At 51.5% G+C, this 20,274-nt stretch overlaps 1 pseudogene; it reads right to left on the minus strand.

Moving 5' to 3' along the window:
• The window catches only part of LOC123352485, a 139,935-nt pseudogene that overhangs the window by 20,749 nt on the left and 98,912 nt on the right, over positions 1-20,274 (minus strand).

The following is a 20,274-nucleotide window of genomic DNA, read 5'->3' on the forward strand; positions in this document are numbered from 1 at the left end:
TGTCATCTGCCTTTTTGCTGCCCAGTCACTCCGTTTTGGGAGATCCCTTTGTCACACTTTGCACTCTCTTTTGGACGTAACTAATTTGAGTTGGTTTGTATCATCTGCAAATGATGCCACCTCACTGTTTACCCCTTTTTCCAGATCACTCAGGAGTATGTTGAGCAGTGCTGGTCCCAGTACAGACCAAGGGGGACACCACTATTTACCTCTCTCCATTCTCAAAATCAGATCCTTTCTTTCTTGCCTTTGAACCAGTTATTTATCCCAGAGAGGACCTTCCATCTTATCCTATTTTGCTTCAGAACCTTTGGGGAGAGACCTTGTCAAAGGTTTTCTGAAAATCTAAGTATACTATATCCATGGGATCACCTTTATCCACATGCTTGTTGACTCCCTCAAATAATTATAGTAGATTCGTGAGGCATGATTTTCCTTTACAAAAACCATGTTCATTCTTCCCCAATGTAAGCGGGGGCAGACTCACCCGGCGGCACCTCCTGCTGGTCGTCTTGGGAATTAGCTCTCCAGCCATCAGAGCGCCCTCTGCAGGCCGGTGATCTGCCTTACCACAGCTGGCCCCCTGTCCCTCCCAGGACCCTGGAGCCCCTTTTACCCTGGCAGTACCCCCACAGTTCTGGGTCTCCCCCTCCCAGGGGAACCCCCACCCACTATCCCCACTTCACCTCAGTCTTGGCTACTGCCCAGTCTCCATCCAGCCCCCGTTCACTGGGGCAGACTGCAGTATGAGCCACTCATCACAGGCAAAGGGGTTTGGACCTGCCGCCTCTGCTTCCCCCTGGGCTGCCCCATTGCAGCCCTGCACCTATTCAGCCTATAGTCAGGCCTGCAGCCTGGGGCTTTCCAGGCCAGAGCTCCCAGCTCCTCTGGCCCTTCCCCAGCCCTGCTCCCACTCTAGGTGTCTTGCTTGGGACCCTGCAGCCAGGCCCTTCTCTCGCTACAAGCAGAGGGAGACTGACTGGGCTCCTGGCTCACAGCCTCTTCTAGGGGCCAGCTGGGCCTGACTGGGGCATGGCCACAGCTGAGCCTGCTTCCCCCAATGAGCCCAGGCTCCTTGCCCCAGCCCCAGCCCTCTCCTGGGCTGCTTCAAGCCCCGCAGGGCAGGAGCGGGTAACCACCCGCTACACCCAGCAAATTCCATTCACCGATGGGTCTAATCATTGGGCTCTACAATTCCACCCAATTTGCCCGGTACTGAGATTAGCCTTAGTGGCCTGTAATTGCCAGCTGCGTCTCTGGAGCCTTTTTTATACACTGCTCCAGCCAGGGACTCAAGGCAGCCCCAGACTTTCCCTTTCTCCCTTCTGGGAAATCAAGTTCAAGTTCTACAAGCAGCTAAAGAAGCCTCAACCCTGCATCTGAATTAATGTCACATTTCTCACTGCCCAACACAAACAAATGTCATTTCAATCCCAGGTGAGTCCACTTCAGTCATTCCTCAGCCCCATTCCTTCACCCTCCTGCCTTAGCTTAGGGCATTGCGCCACCCTGTGGGCATTTCATGTCCCTCCTCAGTTTCACATACAGACATAATTTCCTTTGCCGTTCAACGAACAGCAAAACCTTTCTGTGTCTCTAGGCTGAGTCAGGGCATTCAATTCCATTGAAACCTTCTCTCCTGCAATGGCAATGGTCAGACAGAGGGGACGTGGCCACCTTCAGCCCTGAGAGTGAGATATTCACTCTCCTCTTTCTTCAAGCTGCTGTTGTTAATCCATAAAACATGTACCATGGAATAAAAAGCTGAGTTTACTCCAGGGTGAGGAAAGAAAGGAGCCACCAACTCCCCAAAAAATCTCTGTGCCCAGAAAGAACCTGCCCCTCCTATTGGAATCACTGATGTGCTTCAGCTAGAATGGGGAGAGCATCTGCTCTCATGGGGGTACAGCTCAGTGGTAGAGTGTTTGACTGCAGATCAAGCGGTCCCTGCTTCAAATCCAAATGCTCTCTAATAAGCCTCTTATTTTTTTATTTTTATTTTTGAAAAAAGGGAAAACATTTTCATTTCCATTCTCCATTATGTTCAGGAGCTCCACTATACGGGGATGCTTGAAATGAATGTAACACTCAACATTTCACTGTCCAAATGCATAAAAACCTAGCAAACCTGTCCATCAGCTGAAATCAGTTCCTAGCCTCTAAGTGTCTAGTTTATGTTTTCATCAATTAAACAAAGGGTTCATATGAATGTACATTTGCAGATCCCTCTTCTCCAGGGCTGTGCTGTGCAGAAGAACAAGAACCACATCCAGTTGGGGTTCAGGAGTCTGATGAGCAAAGGCAACTTGCTGCAGGCTAAATTCACCAGCACTTTGGCTCCTTCACATTCAGCCAACGGCTGGGCCACCAGGACAAGGCATGAGAAGAAGACAGTGGCTGTGAGCAGGAAAATAGCCACCAAGAAGCTGGCTAAAGCTGTCAAGATCCCCAGGGAGGTCACCATGCCCATGTCTAGAATGTACTGACTGCAGCGGGGACCAAAAAGGCAGAGAAAAGCCCTCAAAAGTTCTAAGCTGCCAAGCCCCAGAAGGTGATCAAAATCCTACCTAAAATCAAGACAGGAGTAAGGCTAATGTCATCTCCAAAGCCAGGGCTAAGAAGGTAACACTGAGAAAGAAGTGCAGAGATTTCCATTGGGATGACTCCTGCTCCCCAATGGCTCTGTTATGAATCACCATGGACCACCCGGAGAGATCAAAGTCCTGCAGGACAAACAGCCCCATGGACAGTATAATGAAGTGGTGGCAGTGGGGGGGAAGTGCTGTGTTTTGTGTAACACCTGCCAGGTGAGTGATGCACTGACAGGGCAGCTGCCCATGAGCTCATTCTCTTCGATCTGCTTCTGCTGTTATTTCAGAGCCGGCACTAGTGGGAGTGTGTCTCTGTCACTTCACCAGCTCTAGAACAGGCTCTGTCTGCAGCCCAGCTCTGATTAATCCCACTTTTTAATGTATTCCTACTGCGATACTTTCCCAGTTCTCTGCCTCATTCGAACATTCCGGTCAGAGACGGAATATGGGGAGGGATGGACTAATTTGTGTGACATTCGGTAAGTTGCCATCGTATGTGATTGAAACCTCTGCTGCAGGTGGGCAGGAGCCTGTTACACACATAAAATAGCTAAGCTTTACTAAACTACCTGCTACACATTCAAACCTTCCTGTACACACACAACAGAAATTGGGGCTCTGAGAAATGGCAACTTTCCTTTAACACAGATCATTGTTTTCTGTACTTCCAGAGGCATTGAAATAGCAGCTGTTTAAAGGTAATGTGCTTTTATTTCATGATCAGCAGCAGAGCCTCTGTCAATTTACCACCCGTAGAGCTGATTGTTTCTAACTGCAGGGTTAGCCAGACCATTCAGTAACATTATCACTCTGTTTACAAAGCCTTTGGTTAGTGACAAATCATGAGACTTATCCCTTCCTGCTGTAATTCCACTGACTCCAGTGTCTCTTTCCCCATTTCTGGTTCCAAGAAAATAAATTAAAACAACCTTCAGAACTAACATGCTGTGGGAAAGTGGAAATGTTGATAGTTCAAATAATTCAGTTTCTTCTGTGTCTTGTGTGTGTCTATCTGCTGTGTGTGTGACCGACCAGTGGGGCTTTTTGTTTGCTCCTGGCAGGTGCAACCCTGTCAGATTTGTCTGTGGGGAGGGGCCAGAGAAAACAGACACCCTGGCCTTCCAGGTTGGGGTTAGGCAAAGGAATAACAACCCTGTCCCATAAAAAACAAAATATGTTACAGAAACAGTGGTAGGAACAGTGCTAGAGAAACTGGTAAATAATCACAATGCCCCGGCTTGAAGTAATCAGAAACACAGAATTCAAAAAGCAAAGCTCAGGGGATATTTGGGGTTTATTCTCTGAACTGAGCCATGTGCTATAGCACAGGGAGCACTTTTGGAAGTCTCCCACCCAACAACGGGGGAAAGGAAAAGGATTCTTAGGTTCTAGCACGGATTGAAGGAGGATGGTGATGGGGAATAAGGGAATCCCTCTGACTTACCCTAACTACATTTGTCATTGCAATGGGTGAAATGACATTTTCCCCTATCCCTGCCCTGTTCCTGCTCTTTGTTATAGTTCAATATAATTTAAGTGCGGAAATTGATAATAAAAATATCTGCTCCCCAGCACAACCTGAAGCAACATCAGAACAACTGGGAATGAAACAATTTGTTCCCCAAGGGACAACTCGATGACTAACAATTGCTGTGAAATGGGGGAACAGTATAACCGTGATGCTCAGGGTTTGTTCAGAAAAGGAAAAGTGATGGAGTTTAGGTCAGGTCAAGGGGAAAGCTAATGCCAACCACTGCACCTGGGCGGCATCTGCTCTACAATTTTTTACATTAAGATCACTAACTTGAGCAGCCAACGCCATGTACAGCCCTAGTGGATGTCAGGCACAGGTAGTTATTGCCTCAGTGTAGCTTGTTGGGATCAAACCTCTCTCCCCCCACCTGGAGGTGATGAACATTCCTGGCTGGAGGGACACACACTCCTGTGACTCAAAAGGAAAGGAGATGATAGAAAAGATCACAGGACTGACCCCAAAGAAGGATGAGCTGCAAAAGGCAGAAGCAGGCAACTGATCTGGTGGAGCTGAGAGACCACGGTGAAGATGGTACAAAAATCACTATGTGGGAATGAGCAAATGTGATTTTTAAAAAAAAAATTTTTTGGCCAACCCTAGTGAAGGGATTTATTACAGTTCTCTCTCATGTGGATTTTCTGATGTCTAATGAGGCTTGAACGCTGATTGAAGCTTTTCCCACACTCAGAGCATCCATAAGATTTCTCACCCATGTGGATTTTCCTGTGTTTGATAAGGTGTGAGCTCTGATTAAAGCTTTTCCCACACTCAGAGCATGTGTTGGGCCTTTCTCCTGTGTGGATTCTTCGATGTTTGATAAGGTTTGAGCTCTGATTGAAGCTTTTCCCACACTCAGAGCAAGTCTAGGGCTTCTCTCCTGTGTGGATTTTCCTATGTCTGATAAGGTTTGAGCTCCGAATGAAGCTTTTCCCGCACTCTGAGCATGTGTAGGGCTTCTCCCCTGTGTGGATTCTCTCATGTCTGATAAGGGCAGAGCTCCAACTAAAGCTTTTCCCGCACTCAGAGCATGTGTAGGGCCTTTCTCCTGTGTGGATTATTCGATGTGTGATAAGGTGGGAGCGGTGCTTGAAGCTTTTCCTGCACTCAGAGCATGTGTAGGGCCTTTCTCCTGTGTGGATTCTTCGATGTGTGATAAGGACAGAGCTCTGACTAAAACTTTTCCCGCACTCAGTGCATTCATAAGGTTTCTCACCCATGTGGATTTTCTTATGTCTGATAAGGTGTGAGGTCCGATTGAAGCTTTTCCCACACTCAGAGCATGTGTAGGGCTTCTCTCCTGTGTGGATTCTCTGATGTGTGATAAGGTTTGAGCTCCGAATGAAGCTTTTCCCACACTCAGAGCATGTGTAGGGCTTCTCCCCTGTGTGGATTCTACAATGTCTGATAAGGGCAGAGCTCCAACTAAAGATTTTCCCGCACTCTGAGCATGTGTGGGGAGCTTCTCCTGTGTGGATTCGCTGATGTGAGATGAGGGCTGAACTATCGATGAAGCATTTTCCACACTCAGAGCATTCATAAGGTTTCTCACCTCTGTGGATTGTCTGATGTCTGATAAGGGCAGAGCTCCGATTGAAGCTTTTCCCACACTCATGGCATGTGTAGCGTGTCTCTTCCAAGTTGATTCTGTTGCTTGTTATAAAGTCTGAGTGGCTACTAAAGTTTCCCTCTGGCCTCCCCTGAGTCTCACAGGCTTTTGTTTTTTCTGGGAGTGCATTCCCTTTGGATCTTCCTGATAAAGTTCCATGTGGTTCTCCTTGCTCAGTATCTTCCTGATGGGGTTTCTCCTCCTCATTCTGACTCACCATCCCATCACCTGATGGGAGACGGAGAGAATCCAGACATAGATCACTACCTGCACCGGAAAGAAAGAAAATCTCAGAGAGAGGAATGGAAAAAGGGATGAACAATTCAAAATGTGTGTGGGAGAGATCAAACCTATCAGGAGCTGATTCTCCCCAAAACCTTCCCCAGAGGAGAGAGGAAGGGATCAGTTTTGGTCTGCATCTCACGAGAACACTCGGGGGAAAGCGAGATCGGGGAGGGATCTGCTGCTAGTTGTCAGTCAGAATAGGAGGGAAGCCATGAGCGACATCTGCCATAATGATTCCACGTCTGCAGGGAACAATCCTGAACTTGGAGAGCTCACAGGGTCTTTGTAGGGCATCCCAAATGTTTCCTGCATTCCCACACACTTGTTGAGTTGGTTTAACCAAGTCCTCACCTGTGCAGGCAGCTCTTGGAAGCACTTCTTTCTCAGAGCCCTGGAGGTCTGGGACCCACGGCTCTTCCCCTCGTTCCAGCTGGGAGATCACATCAGGTTTGGAAACTGGAAACCCTACTGCAGGCAAAGAAAATAAGGGAGGTCAGTGGAATTTGTGGGAAACTTGTCACAAAGAATAGTCCATGGTTTTAACCCCAGCTCATTTTTAAGCAGTAATATCCCAAGACCAGCTTCCTTGGCTCAAAGTGGCAGGAGAGTTATTATGATTATAAATCATATGAATTACCTTAGTGCTAAGGAGCAACTAACAGTGGGTCCCCATTGTGCTAGGACACGTACAAACCCAGAATAGTAGATGGCCCATGCCCTGAAGAATTTACAATCTGAATAGACAAGACAGACACAGAATGGGGGAAGGGATAGACCCCACTGTTAGAATAGAGATATTCAGGCCTGTCTGTAAAGCCTAGACTTTAAGAACTTAGGTGTATTTTTATCACTTAGCTACTTACAGGAGTATGAAAACAAAGAATCAAAATCACAGTCTGCCTGTGTCTGGGCCTTCTTTTACTGTGACCGTCTGAGGCCTTGTTCTTAGGCTAAGGCCTTTGGCTAAGCAGCAGGGGCAGCCATAAGCTGGGAAGCGAAGGGTCACATCCTCACATCCCAAACCAGTCACACTGAAATAAGGTGCTATTGGGCTGTTAGGAAGACGATCCTGTCCCGATAGCGCCCATCACCACCAGATAAAGAAACAGATCTTAAAATGGTTAAAGAAAACCTAGTTTGACAGCAGCCTGTCTGGCAAGAAATCACTTCTCAATGCTTGTGGTTGTGAAACCCTCATTTCTGTATTGTTTTATCTTTATGGCCACCACTTTTACAATGTTAATCAGTCTGGATGTCTAACTGGTTTTGTCGGCTGTATAATTAACTTTGCTAGGTGTAAGTTACTGAGGATAGTGGGAGACAATTGGTTAGAGAATTATGTTTCAATGTGTTAGGATTGGTTAGTTAAATTTCAGTACAATGATTGGTTAAGCAAAGGTATAGCTGAGAATATTACTATATAAACTGAGTCAAACAGGACGGGGGACAGGAACAGGGGACACAGCGTAAATGCTCTGCGGCATCAGAGCTGGTAAGGGGGACACGGGAAAAATGCTCTGCAGTGTCAGAGCAGATAAGGGGGACACGCCGCCGAAGACCCCAGGCCCCCTGAATCCTCTGGGCAGCCCTGGGTGACAGTCATTCCCTTGTCTCTGTCGGGTATTCCATTGATGTACGTTACTCCCAGCCAGTCCTTAATGACCCATTCATATCACCCCATGACAGCTGTGTGACAAAACACCTCACGTCTCCTGCTCTTTAGAATCACAGCAATACCAATCACAGCAGGAAACTGAGGTGTGCATTGGCATCATACAAGTATCACCAAAAGTCCCACCTCTGTCACACACACACACTGCTCACAGCCCCTGGAGAGAAAGCAAAGCACAGGAACTGGACATTAGTCCAGCGAACACAGTGGAGGACAAGCTGCAATCCTCACACCCTGGTCAAAAAGGAGAGGCAGGTGGGTCCCTACCCACAGAGAGGGGCTGGCTGGAGGCCTGATACCTGAGGGGCCATTCCGTGAGCAGACCATGGAGGCAGGTCAAAGGCTTCGCTACCCCAGAACTGTGACATCGCAAAAGCACATTTTGGGGAATTAGGAAATCTAGTGACTCAGGGGTAATGGGAGGGAGAATTAAACTCCCCCAGTGGGAGGAGAAGGCTGGGGAATTACACACTAACATTCAGGAGCAACAGCCTCTCATTCTTCCGGAAAAGGAGAAGGTCAGAAGCAAGAACTGGGCCACGCAGCCTCAGGAGGGACCGGCTCAGAGATCCAAGGAGCAGGGAGGGAAGACGGCTTGTGGCTGCTGCAGATGGGGAGAGGGGGGACAAGACTCTCTCCAAACTCTCACTCTTCTTGACCCCGACCTGATTTTACGATCTATGACCCAGTCTCACGTCTTGTGGGCAATTTCATACTCACTAGAGGTAAGATGTCATGATCAGAGAATTGCTTATTAGCTTGGACCATGTGTGGAGGGGCAAGGAGGTGAACATAGATAAATGGGTTATTCAGCTTGCTACAGTTAAGGGCCTTATATGAGGCGGAGGCTTTGTGGGAGAAGTTCTGCTGAAGTCTGGGATTTACCTGACCAGGCCTAAGGAGAGAATCCCAGGTCAGATATTTTGCACCCTCATTTTGACAGACTAAGGAGTAACTACAAACAGGTGCAATACGCCACAGGATTCTGAAAGAAGGACGTTTGGGGTGGGCTTTAGCAATTAGGTTGCTATGCAGGATCTCAGCAGTTGGACACATTTATATACTGGGATTATTAATAACTAAGTGATGTAAATCATGAGTATTAAGGCTTGATGCTAAATTATGGACTTCCCAAAGGTCACATATGGGTTGGGGCAGCTATTGACATTATTGTAATCAGAGCAAAGCAGCAGATATGGTATATCGCCATCCTATTACCATAAGGAAGTGGATAAATTACCTCTCCTAGTGACCATTTTTTCATTTTGTCAGGTCCCCGAGACAGTGTAAACTGAAGCAGGGCCTCCCTTCTGACGGGCTGCCTTGCCCCTCGATCTTTGTTTCCATTGGTGTCATAACTTGTACATCCGCACAGTGCAAGCACCTCTTTACTATACTGATCTTAGTCTAACTGTTACGTGGATTGATCCTTGCCTGTGATTTCAGTTATAACTGTCTGTATTTAATCAAGTTTCTGTGTGTTTCACCAAATTCCATCTTCTCAATTAACTGTGAGTAGCCATGTTCAAGGGCAAGTTGTGCCCCAATACGTCATCTTATAGGTGTAAAAACTGTACAGGCTACACCACCAGCCTGTGACATCATCAACGAAGTGCCCATTTGTGCCTGGGTAGGGGCCCTGCTCTGGGAGGGAGGATGCAGCAAGGACTCAGGATCGGTGGCCGGGGTCGCTGTGCATGGAGATGGGGAGGTTATACGGGGAGGGGGGTAATGAGCGGCAGAGGGAGGTCAAGAATTAAAATAATAATATTTGGGGGAGGAAATGTATAATGAAGTGAAACAGAACAGAAAGAAAACTGGAGCGTGGGCTCTAGAACAACAAGGCTTGGGTAGGGATTCGGGGTTAAAGGTCTGGGATCCCCCACAGCTCTAGATCCCCAAACCTCTCCTCCCTCCCACTGACCCACCCAGCCGACTTCCTGGGTGCCCTTCCCCCACACTCCCCTCCCCTTCTTCCCATTACTCTCAGCCGGCACCACCTCCCGGCACCTTGGAAGCTTCTTGTGTTCCCTCCTCGTCTCTCATTACCTCCTCCCTACCTGCTGATTCTTAGCTCTAATCCTGCACACACCCACCCCATGTCCTGGCACCCCAGAATTATCTACTCCCCCCTTCTCCCCTCCCACAGCTCTGTTCTCCCTTCACCCGTGGGGTCCCGAATAGCAACATTATACTCACTTCTATCAAAAGAGGAGCTCATCTGACTGTCACACAAGCCCTGCATCAGTCACACACCTATTTTTATTACTTAAATTATTTTAAAAATATTTTTATTTTTTTATTTTTTTATAATTTTATTCATTAATTAAAAAAACAGTTATTAATGTAGTTACTAATGTAGCCAATAAGGATACATTAAATGCAATTTCAAAATGACTGATGACAAATGTCTAAAAATTATTCTAGTGGGTGGGAGATGAGGCAAAAAGTGGGGGCAAGGAAACTTGTCAAAACCTGTATGATGAATAAAGGTATAAAGTTATCACTACTCAGGTTCTTTAGAGACCCCACAGCTTCTAATAACCCAGGGGACAGGACTGCTTACCCAGCGAGGTCACCGTCTCATAGTTCTCCTGCATGACATCCCTGTAGAGGGCTCTCTGAGCGGGGTCCAGCAGAGCCCCCTCACCCCTGGTGAAATACACAGCCACCTCCTCGAAGGTCACCGGCCCCTGAAAGAGCAAGAGCCCAACACTCAGGACCTGCTGCCCCACTCACAGCCCCACACTCATGGGGCAGAGGAGCCAATCCAATGGAAGCTCTGGGTGGCTCACAGGCAGGAGTCCCACCCCCACCCCGCTCAGAGCAGCCAGGAAACGCCAGGGGGAGGGGACGAAGCGAGAGCCCCTCCTCTCTCCCAGCAGATCCACCCCCCCCCCACTAGCCACAGACGGACACAGGAGATGGAGGCCCTGGCAGGGTGCAGGGAGAGCTCGCTGGCAGGGAGCCCAGCGCTGTTCTCATTGTGAAGAGCTGGACGGGGCCAGACTTAGTGGGGAGCAGACGACATGACGGTCCAGGGGGGCCTTGCTGAGGGGGTTCTTCCAGCAGGGGTGTCCTGTCTCTCCTCCCCCCACTTCTCTTCAGCTGTCTGCCCCTGCAGCTCTTCCTGCAGCCCTGCCCCCCCTCCCCACTTGGAGCTGCCCCCGGCCAAGCTGCTCCCAGGAGCCTCCTGTGCTGTGCGGAGGGGGGGGGGTGGCCCCACCCTCCTGCCTCTGTGCCCAGTCTCTGCTGAGCTGAGGTAGGGGGACAAGATTCTGTACTGCTGCCTCTGGGTCAGGAGTGGGAGCTGCTGGCCCCTGCTGCCGTGTGAACGAGCCTTCGGACTAGTGAGTGCCGCTGGGCTGGAAGTGACAGCGGGTGTGTCTCACACTCCCCCCCCATACACACACACACACACACTCCCCCACCACACACACTTCAGTTACTGTTGTTACTTCCTTTTACCTCCTGTCAAAATGCACAAAGTACATATAGTCTCTGTAATTTTATTCTTTCACATTTGGTCAGGATGACAGTGCTGGTAGTTTAGCTTTTTAACTGATCTCTGAATTTCATCATTTTATTTCTGTCTTATGCTTAAATTCAGTTCTTTGAGTAACAAGTTCTAAAATGCCTCACCTGGCCTGGCTGGAGTAATTATCATTATTACTGTTATTGCCGTATTGTGCTTTGTCATTTGCTATTTACAATATTTACAATCAAATAACAGATCCTACATTTTGCTTGTACTTACCTTAGCAGGGCTCGTTGGAAAAAAATAGCTAAACTCAAAACTTTAGACACTGTGCAGATGAAGATCATTTATCTTCAAACTGTATTTTTAAATCTGTCTGTAAAGTAACTTAAAATTTCTATGAAAATAAACGCAGCTCCAAGTATGATACTAATAGCAATGATGGAGTCAAATCTTACTGAGTCACATACATGATAGTGATAGGCAGAGAACCAGGCACATGCAGGGCCGTGGAGTTTTTATAGCACGTTGGGGGCCTTAGAAAGAAAAAGGTTAAGAACCTCCCCCCCGCCCCAGCCTCCCTGGTGGGAGCCCCCTCACATCTCACAGCAGCCGCTGGTTAATCAGGTCGGGCTCCAGCCCTGGGATTCTGGCCCATTTTCCTAGCCCCACCTAGGGGGGTTGTTTCCTGTCCCACAAATTAGAGCATTTCCACCCTCTTACCTCGTGGGTCTGTTCCTAGAATGGAAGCCGCATATTGAACAAGTCCCAACAGGTTTGCTACACCCTGGCCTCCTCCCATTCTCCCTCCTGGGAATTTTTTGGCAAACTCCAACCCCCAAACCAGACTGCCCAAGCCTCCCTCCTCTGGTGCATTTGGTGTCCCTCTCCCTCCAGCAGGAACCCACCAGCAACTCCCCAATAACCCCTACCTGGACGGGATCCTCTGCAGCCATTTCCCTTCCCTGTCCCATGGGAGGATGGGATGAGCTGGAGCAAAACATGGACGACATCCTGCAGCCTGGCAGGGCGAGAAGGGCAGTTGTGGGGGTTTCAGAACAGGCTTTAGTTCATGTCACATCACAATTCCCCCAGGATCTTTCCCTGCAGAGACACAGCCTAGGTTCTGCCATGCTGGGAACATGCTCCAGCTCTTTACTGCAGGGGAAACCTGGCCCCTCCTGCCAGGCTAAGCCCACAGGGAGATTTTTCAGCCTCCCCAGTAATAAAGTCTCTGAACAAAATGCTGGAAAGGAGCAGAACCAAAGGGGCTGGGCAGGCTCCATAGGGACACTGGCTCCTCCCTTCCCCTCCTGTGCGGCCATGTCCTGTTGCTGGCAGAGATCGGCCCCCCCATCTCCCCCCAGAGGCAGCCGTGTCTGCGGGCTCCCCCAGCCAGCACCTACTGACCCCCACCCACGCTGGGGGAGTGACACAGGACAGCAAATTCCACCTACCCAAGGACAAATTGCTGCCGATAAACGGGCTGGGTTCACATCCCAAAGCTGAGGAGAATTTAAGAATTATGGAGAAAATAGGGAAAATGAGAGACTAGAGAGTCAATAATTTTAGGGAAAACAAGGGAATCTCCTGGGGTTTTCTAGCCACATGTGGGGAGGGGAGAGAGAAGAGGAAGAACCAGAGAGAATTGTTATCTGGTTTTGAGAGGGAAAGAAACGGCACAAACAGGAAAAGGATGCAAGTAGCTCACCCCCGTGACCATAGGCGTGTGCAGCACATTTCATTAGGGTGCGCACCCAGGGAGCCCCGCCCTAACCCCACCCCATCCACTGCCTCCCACTTCCTGCCCCCTGGCTGCCCCCCTCAGAACCCCCAAGCCCCCCTGCTCCTTGTCCCCTGCCTGCCACCTCCTGGGACCCCGGTCCCTGACTGCCCGCCAGGACCCAACCCCCGATCTGAGCCTCCCTGCTCCTTGTCCCCTGACCGCCCCCTCCAGAGACCCCCCCACCCACTAATCACCCCCACAATTATCCAACCCCCCTCCCCACCTCCTGGCAGCTCTGTCTAGTGCCTGCTCCCACCCACACACTCAAAGTGGCAGAGGAGGTTCCCTCTCCTCCGGGGGGAAGGTTGCCTAGTGGTTAAGGCACAGGACTCAGGCTCAGGCGTCCTGGGTTTGAGTCTCTGCTCTGCCACAGACTCCCTGCTTAGCCTTGGGAAAGTCACTTCACCTCCTTGTGCCCTAGATCCCGCCTGCCCAATGGGGCCAACACTGACCCTGCCTCCTGGGCTAAATCCATCCATGGCTGGGTGAAGAGGGGGGGGGATGGAGATACCAACATGGGGAGATTGGGGCTGAATTTCCCCACCGCCGGAGAGTGGGAGCCAGCTCCACAGGGGGGATGGGAGCGAGAGGGGCTCAGGCCAGCTCCACACAGAGGGGGGGGTCAGGGCTTCAGCCCTGCAACTTCTGCTACTAAGGTGGCTGGGGCTCCCGAGCCGGGGACTTCAGCCCCACATCTTCTGCCAGGGTCCGGGGTTCTCCTCCCTGCCCCAGGGTGGCTCCTCGCCCCCTCCATCCCCCCGCCCCACTGCAGCTCCTGCAAGGCCCAGGGCTTCTCCTCCCCCCGCCCCCCGCGTGGCTCCAGCCCAGTCCGGGGCTTCTCCTCCCCCCTCCCCAGCTCAGCTCCCCCCCCGCCCCCCGCCGGTATCTGGAGCGTCTCCTCCCCCCCAACCTCCCCCAGCCCCAGCCCAGCTGGGCTCCCCGGGGCACCCGCCGCTGCTGTGGCCGGAGCCGAGCCTGGCGGGCAGGGAGCAGCAATGCACGCGGGGCCCCTGGCAGAGCCGCCAGCCTGAGCGGGGCGGGGCAGCCCCAGGGGAGCGGGGGGGGTTCTGCTGCTGCTGGCCCCGCCCCCCACCGACCCCTGGGGCTGTTTGGGGGGGGGCTCACTCAGCCCCCCAGGAGCGGGGGGGGGAGCAGCAGAGCGGAGCCTGCCCAGCAAACAGCTGATCGCAGCTGCGCCCAGGCCACCCCCGGGGAAAAGCTCCGCGGAGGAGGCACCACAAGCTGCCGGCAGCGAGTCAGTCCCGGGGGGGCCGAGCACCCGCCTGCAGCCGACGCAGCCTCCTCCCCCGCCCGGAGCCCCCACGGGAGGGGGGGAGCAGCCTCCCCAGCCGGGGCTCAGGGCATTGGGGTGCCGGGGCTCCCCCCATGCGCACGCCTGGGCCCGGGACACTCACACACACACTCTGCCCCGGGGCTCCCCTGGTGCCCAGAGACCGATCAACCCCCCGGCTGCCCCACCGCCCTTCCCCGCCTGCAGCTCCGGCCTCTCCCCTCCCGCCCCGCCAGCCGCACCCAGGGGTACCCCGGGCCCCAGGCTCTGTCCCCACCTGGAGCCCAGCGGGGCGGGGGCAGCTCCTGCTGCAGCTGAGAACAGCGGCTCTGCTCCGGCCCGGGCGGCTCCAGCGCTGCCGGCAGCACGTGGCCAACAGGGAGCAGCTGCTGAGCCCGGGCTCCTGCGTCACAATGTGCCAGAGCCCCGCCCCCAGGAGCTGCCCCGCCCCCGGCCTGTGCCAGAGCCCCGCCCCCAGCCTGAGCCCCGCCCCCAGGAGCTGCCCCGGCCCCGGCCTGTGCCAGAGCCCCGCCCCCAGGAGCTGCTCCGCTCCCGTCTGTGCCACCCAGCCCCCTTGAAACACCTCCCCCGCGCCACCCATCCCTGTGGAAACAACCCCCCCCACAGCGCAGCCTGCCCCACAGAAACCAACCCTCCTTCCCCAGCGCCGCTCCACCGAAACAGCTGGGGGCTGAAAAGGAAGGTTTGGGGGAGGGGGAAGAAACGGCCCCCGTAGGGTGATCAGATCTCACCGTCACACCCCTCTTCACCCCCTAGCCCCTCGCTGGCCTGCTGCATCTCCTGCTAGTCAGTCCCCCACCCACCACTCGCCTCCTTTCACCTCCTCCCTCCCCTGCCAGAAACCCCCCCTGCCCGCCCCTAGAGCCCCTGCTGGCTCCCTGCTCACCTCTGTGCCCACCTGCCACTTGCCACCCGCTCACCCACCTGCTCCCCACTTGCCCCCTCCCCCTCCCCCAGTATAAAGCCTCATTCACAGACCCAGGGGTCACTATATCACTGCACCCAGCAGTCACTCAGTGCAGTTGTAGGTAAATCTCTGCATTATGCATTTTTGTATAACTTGTCTATGACTTTGTATTGAACCTTGGTAATATGTTATAGGGGGCCCCTAAGGTAGTGTAATTAAGGTAACAGAAAAATGTCTTTTTGCTAGAAGTAGAATAAGATCTCCCCCCCCCCTTGGTAATCCGTCGCCCTGTGGAGTGAACGAGGTGGGACTGAGGAAGGCAGCACCTCCAGACAGCTGCAACCCTTGGAGAAGGGCTGGGAGCCCGACCAAGGCCAATCAGACTTGGCAAGTGGGCTGGCTAGAGAAGAGCCGACACACTGACGGCCTCGGGGGTTAGGAGCAAGCACCTTCCTGTGGGAACCCCCTCTGTGCAGCACTGGGACAACCCCCAGCCCAGAGAAACGCAGCAAAAAGGACCAACAGACACAGTCCCAGATTTTGAATCTGGGAGATTTGCCCCTCTCCATCCACCGACTCGCCGCTTGCCTCCTCACTCCCTCCCCCCATATAAAGCCTCATTCAAAGCCCCAGGGGTCACTATATCACTGCACCCAGCAGTCACTCACTGCAGCACCAAACATTAAACTACTGAAAATGGCGCCCCCCCCCTGCATCCACCGACGTTTTGGACTAGAAAGCTTTGCCCAGACATCCCCTTCAGAAGACATCCCCAGACCGGCTGAGGGATACTGGTGTGACCTCACCTGGCAGCCCCCAAAGAAGGAACTGGGGGGACTAAGTGGACAGGGCCCCTCTCTAGCTGAAGCCTGGCAAGGGAGGTACGTGGATCCCACTAGAATTTAAAATGAAAAGTGAGGGAGGGGAGGCTCTACGGGACCTGGGCAGCTCTAGATACAGCACCAGGCACGTAGGTGGATTTCCACTCCTGAGCCATGGAAGCAGAAATTGACTTTTCCTTTCCAGATTTAGCTAATGTTCAGAAAGGGAATCTAGCGCCTGCCTTCCAGATTTGAACACCTCAAAATTCAGGAGGGCTCCAGCTCAGTTTGGGCAGCTGTTACTTCATTTCTCCCAAATCAAATATGCTGATCCACTGTCATTTGCTGTAGAAAAAGTAGGATAAAATTGAGCAAGAAATGCTTCCCAGGGGTTATTAGGACTGGAATTGCAATTTTCAACAGCCATTGCCTTTTTGTTTGTTTTTGTTTTATTTGTTTAAAAGGAAGACAGTGATATTGCATTGGCAACTTCCCCAGAGAAACAAAGAGTGGAACAAAAGAATAAAGGCACCTCAACTTTTCCTCATTTATGGAGGACAGTCTTATAATATGCATCCAGGTATCCTCCAATCACACAAGCTGAACATTGTTCCATTTTACTGCAGCTATGTAACCCTATGGGAACCAATCCTGTCTGTGTTCTGTGCACATCCAAAATCCCTGCTGAATGACCCGCCCTGGGAGCAAGTTACCAGTGACCCAGGGCTGGGGTGGAAGGAGAGTGCAGGGGTGTGTGTGTGTGGGGGGGAGAGCCCAGGGCTGGGGCGGCAGGGGGGGTGTCGGTGGGGGAGCAGTGGGGGGAAAGGGCGGAGCCAAGAGCTGGGGCAGCATGGGGTATGTGGGAGGGATGGGATGGCAAGGGCTGTGGGTGGGGGGGAGAGCCCAGGGCTGGGTTGGCAGGAGGGTGCGGGGGGGAGGCCAGGGCTGGGGTGGGGGCAGCCAAAATTTTTTTTTGCTTGGGACAGTAAAAAACCTAGAGCCGACCCTGCCTCCACGCACCGTGAGGTAGGTAGGAGCGGATCATTATTATCCCTACTTGAAAGAGGGAGAAGCTGAGGCTGAGAAAGGAGAATTGACTTGTCTTAGGTCACACGGCCAGTCAGTGGCAGAGTTGGGAACAGGACCCAAGAGCCCTGATTTTCAAACTAACCATCGGATCTTGAATTTCAGACATTGAATTACCTGAGTAAAGTGCTCTCACATGAGCTCCAGACCAACAACAGTGCACAGGAATTATTCAGCAAGTATTTGAGGAGAACTGCAATGTTAGAGAGAATCATGAACTGCTCAGAGACCATTAATGCAGAGAAGCAGCAAAATTCATCAAACACAGAACTGGTTCTGACTTATTTCCTTGGTCTTGAAAGAGACCAACAAGGACCTGAGTCTCCTCCCTGTCAATAACCCCCTGCTCAGCCAACCAGGGTAGAGACTGAAGACGGGAGGCTGAGGGTTCTCACCAGAGAGCCCAAAGAATGGCCCAGGTCACTGGTGGGGATCACTGCCCGAGCACTATTTCAGCCCCACATTTTTGGGTGGACCTCCCACAGTGAGAGCTGCAGAGCACTCCCCCGCCACACACACACACACACACACACCCCTCCTGGTGTTGGGAGGGGAACAGGAGAAAGGACAAAAGAAGCAAGAGAAGAAGAGAAAGGAGGGAGGGATGGAGGAAAAGGTAAAACAAAAAGGACAAACCCCAATGTCCCCAGTGATTCTAAGGGACAAAATCCCAGGTGTGGAATAAAATTCTGCCTCCTTAAGCTCGTGTTTTCCATGCCTAGAATTCAACTGTCACCAGATGGATCAGACTGAACAGGTTTCAAACCTTGAGGAGGCTCTTACCTTCTAAACAGGGACGGCTGTTTTCTAGCAAAATCACTACAAGGGAAGGAGAAAACTCGAAAGAGGTTCCTCCTGGCGCTCACGTCCGTGAACCCGAATACTCCCTCAGTCCTCAAAGAGAGACCTGGAGAAGGAGACTTGCTGCAGCAAAGCCACAGGGGTCTCTGAGGTTTCCCTGGCCCCTCGCCCCTGTCCTGCCTGGCTGATGTCAGCATCTCTCTGTGAGGTCACCACCTCCCCACCACCTTGGACCAATAGGCTGAGGTCCTGCAAAAGGCCTTTGTGATGTCACTGCCACACCCCTCCCTTGCTGTGCCAATATCCTGCCCCTGGCCAGGCACTTTGCAGGTTTGAGCTACTCCCTGTGGATCACCCCACTCAAGGAGCGTTCGTTCTAGGCAGCAAGCCGGCTAGACAGGGAAACATCAGACACTGCTCCCAATGCTACACTCAGTTTTTCAGAAATTAGTCGACTTTATGGCCAGAAGAGACCATTAGAGCATCTAATCTGACCCCCTGCATATCACAGGCCTCCTGTAGGACACAAGAGCTACTTTTGGGGCAAACACATTCCAGAAAGGCATCTAGTCTTCATTGACTGACATCAGGAGATGGAGAATCCACCACATTTCTTGGTAGCTTGTTCCTGTGGAATCATCCTCGCTGTTGAATTTTTGTGTCTTAGTTCTAATAGGAATTTGTCTCTTTTCACTTTCCAGCCATTGGGTCTTGTTATGCCTTTCTCTGCTCGATTCAAGAGCCCTTTAATACCCAATCTTTTCTCTCCATTAAGGCACTTCAATTAAGTCACCTTTCAATCTTCTTTTGATAAGCTAATCAGGTTGAGCTCTTTCAGTAGCTCACTAGAAGGTATTTTTTCCAGTCCTCAGAACATTAGGTGGCTCTTTGCTGCCCCAGCTCCAATTTCACAACATCTTTTTCAAACGAGGACACCAAAACTGGAGGCAGTATTCCAGTATCAGTCTCTCTGATGCTGTCACCTCCTGTGACGTTGACATAATCTGTAACTGTATAGATCACCATTGCGACCACTATTCTATATTTGCAGCCAGTATTACAGAGAAGCGGTCGTGTAAGGGGTCTATGGAGAGGTTCTGACTGGCAGATGATAATGATGCTATCTCTAGATGTGTATCATTTTTTGTAGTTGATGTTATGAATATTGGCTCTATGCTGCCTGTATTTCAAACTTGTGCTCTGCTTCAGGGAATGATACCTTTGTTTAATTGATGAAAACATAAACTAGACACTTAGAGGATTGGAGCTGATTTCAGCTGGTGGACATGCTTGCTAGGTTTTTATGCATTTGGACAGCGAAATGTTGGGTGTTGACATTCATTTCAAGCATCCTCGTATGGTGGAGCTCCTGAACATAATGGAGAATGAAAATGAAAATGTTTTTCTTAAGAGGGCACCTGGGTTTGAACAAAGGATCACTTGATCTGCAATCAAACACTCTACCACTGAGCTATACCCCCATTACAACAGGAATATGGAATCGTGATCTCCAGGACTTTGAAGGACAGACCCTGCTTCATCGAGCTCCTTTGCCATTCCCAGACCACAGGTGGTTTTAAAAATGGGGTTTGATTAAACTTCTTATTGTGGTAAATGCCACAGCTTGCACACCCACTGACATAGCTTCTCCTTATGACAGAGCTGCCACCTCTTAGGGAAGTGGATTGACTACACCAACAGGAAAACTCTCCCCCCTCAGCATGGAGCAGTGGTTCTCAAGCTATGGGTCAGGACCGCAAAGTAGGTCGTGACCGTGTTTTAATGGGGTCACCAGGGCTGGCATTAGACTTGTTGGGTCCTGGGGCTGAAGCCAAAAGTCTGAGCTTCCCCCACCCAGGGCTGAATCCCTCAGGCTTTGGTTTTGCTCTCCCCGCACTGGGGCTCAGTCTTTGGCACACCTCCCACCCGCGTGGAGGGGCTTGGTTTTTCTTTCCAGGGTTACGTATTAAGTTATTTTGGCAGAAGGAGGTTGCAGTGAAAGGACGTTTGAGAAACCCTGGCACAGAGCATCTCCATTACTGAGCTGCAGCAGCATAGACTCACTGTTTGAAACATTGACCTGGCCTTAGCCTCTGAATATGTCTAGGCTTGGCTCCCTATGGCACTGTTGTGATCAGACCCTGAAAGTGCAGCCATGGAGACACCACACACCAGCCTTGCCTAGCTGGCAAGGATCAAACCTTCACAGAAAGGCCCCCATGGTTTTCTAGCCCAGCTACCTAAGGCCTCAGCCACAACCACTTAACACAGGGGTCTTTCTACACTCTGGTTCTGTTCTCACTGAAGGGTCATTACAAATTGTTTGCTCAGACCAGCTTCCCCAGCACACTCACTGCTGTGCAGCTCTGTACGTGTGGCCATGGCTGAACAGCAA

Source organism: Mauremys mutica, chromosome 18 (assembly GCF_020497125.1).
Source record: "Mauremys mutica isolate MM-2020 ecotype Southern chromosome 18, ASM2049712v1, whole genome shotgun sequence".
Classification (NCBI taxonomy): domain Eukaryota; kingdom Metazoa; phylum Chordata; order Testudines; family Geoemydidae; genus Mauremys; species Mauremys mutica.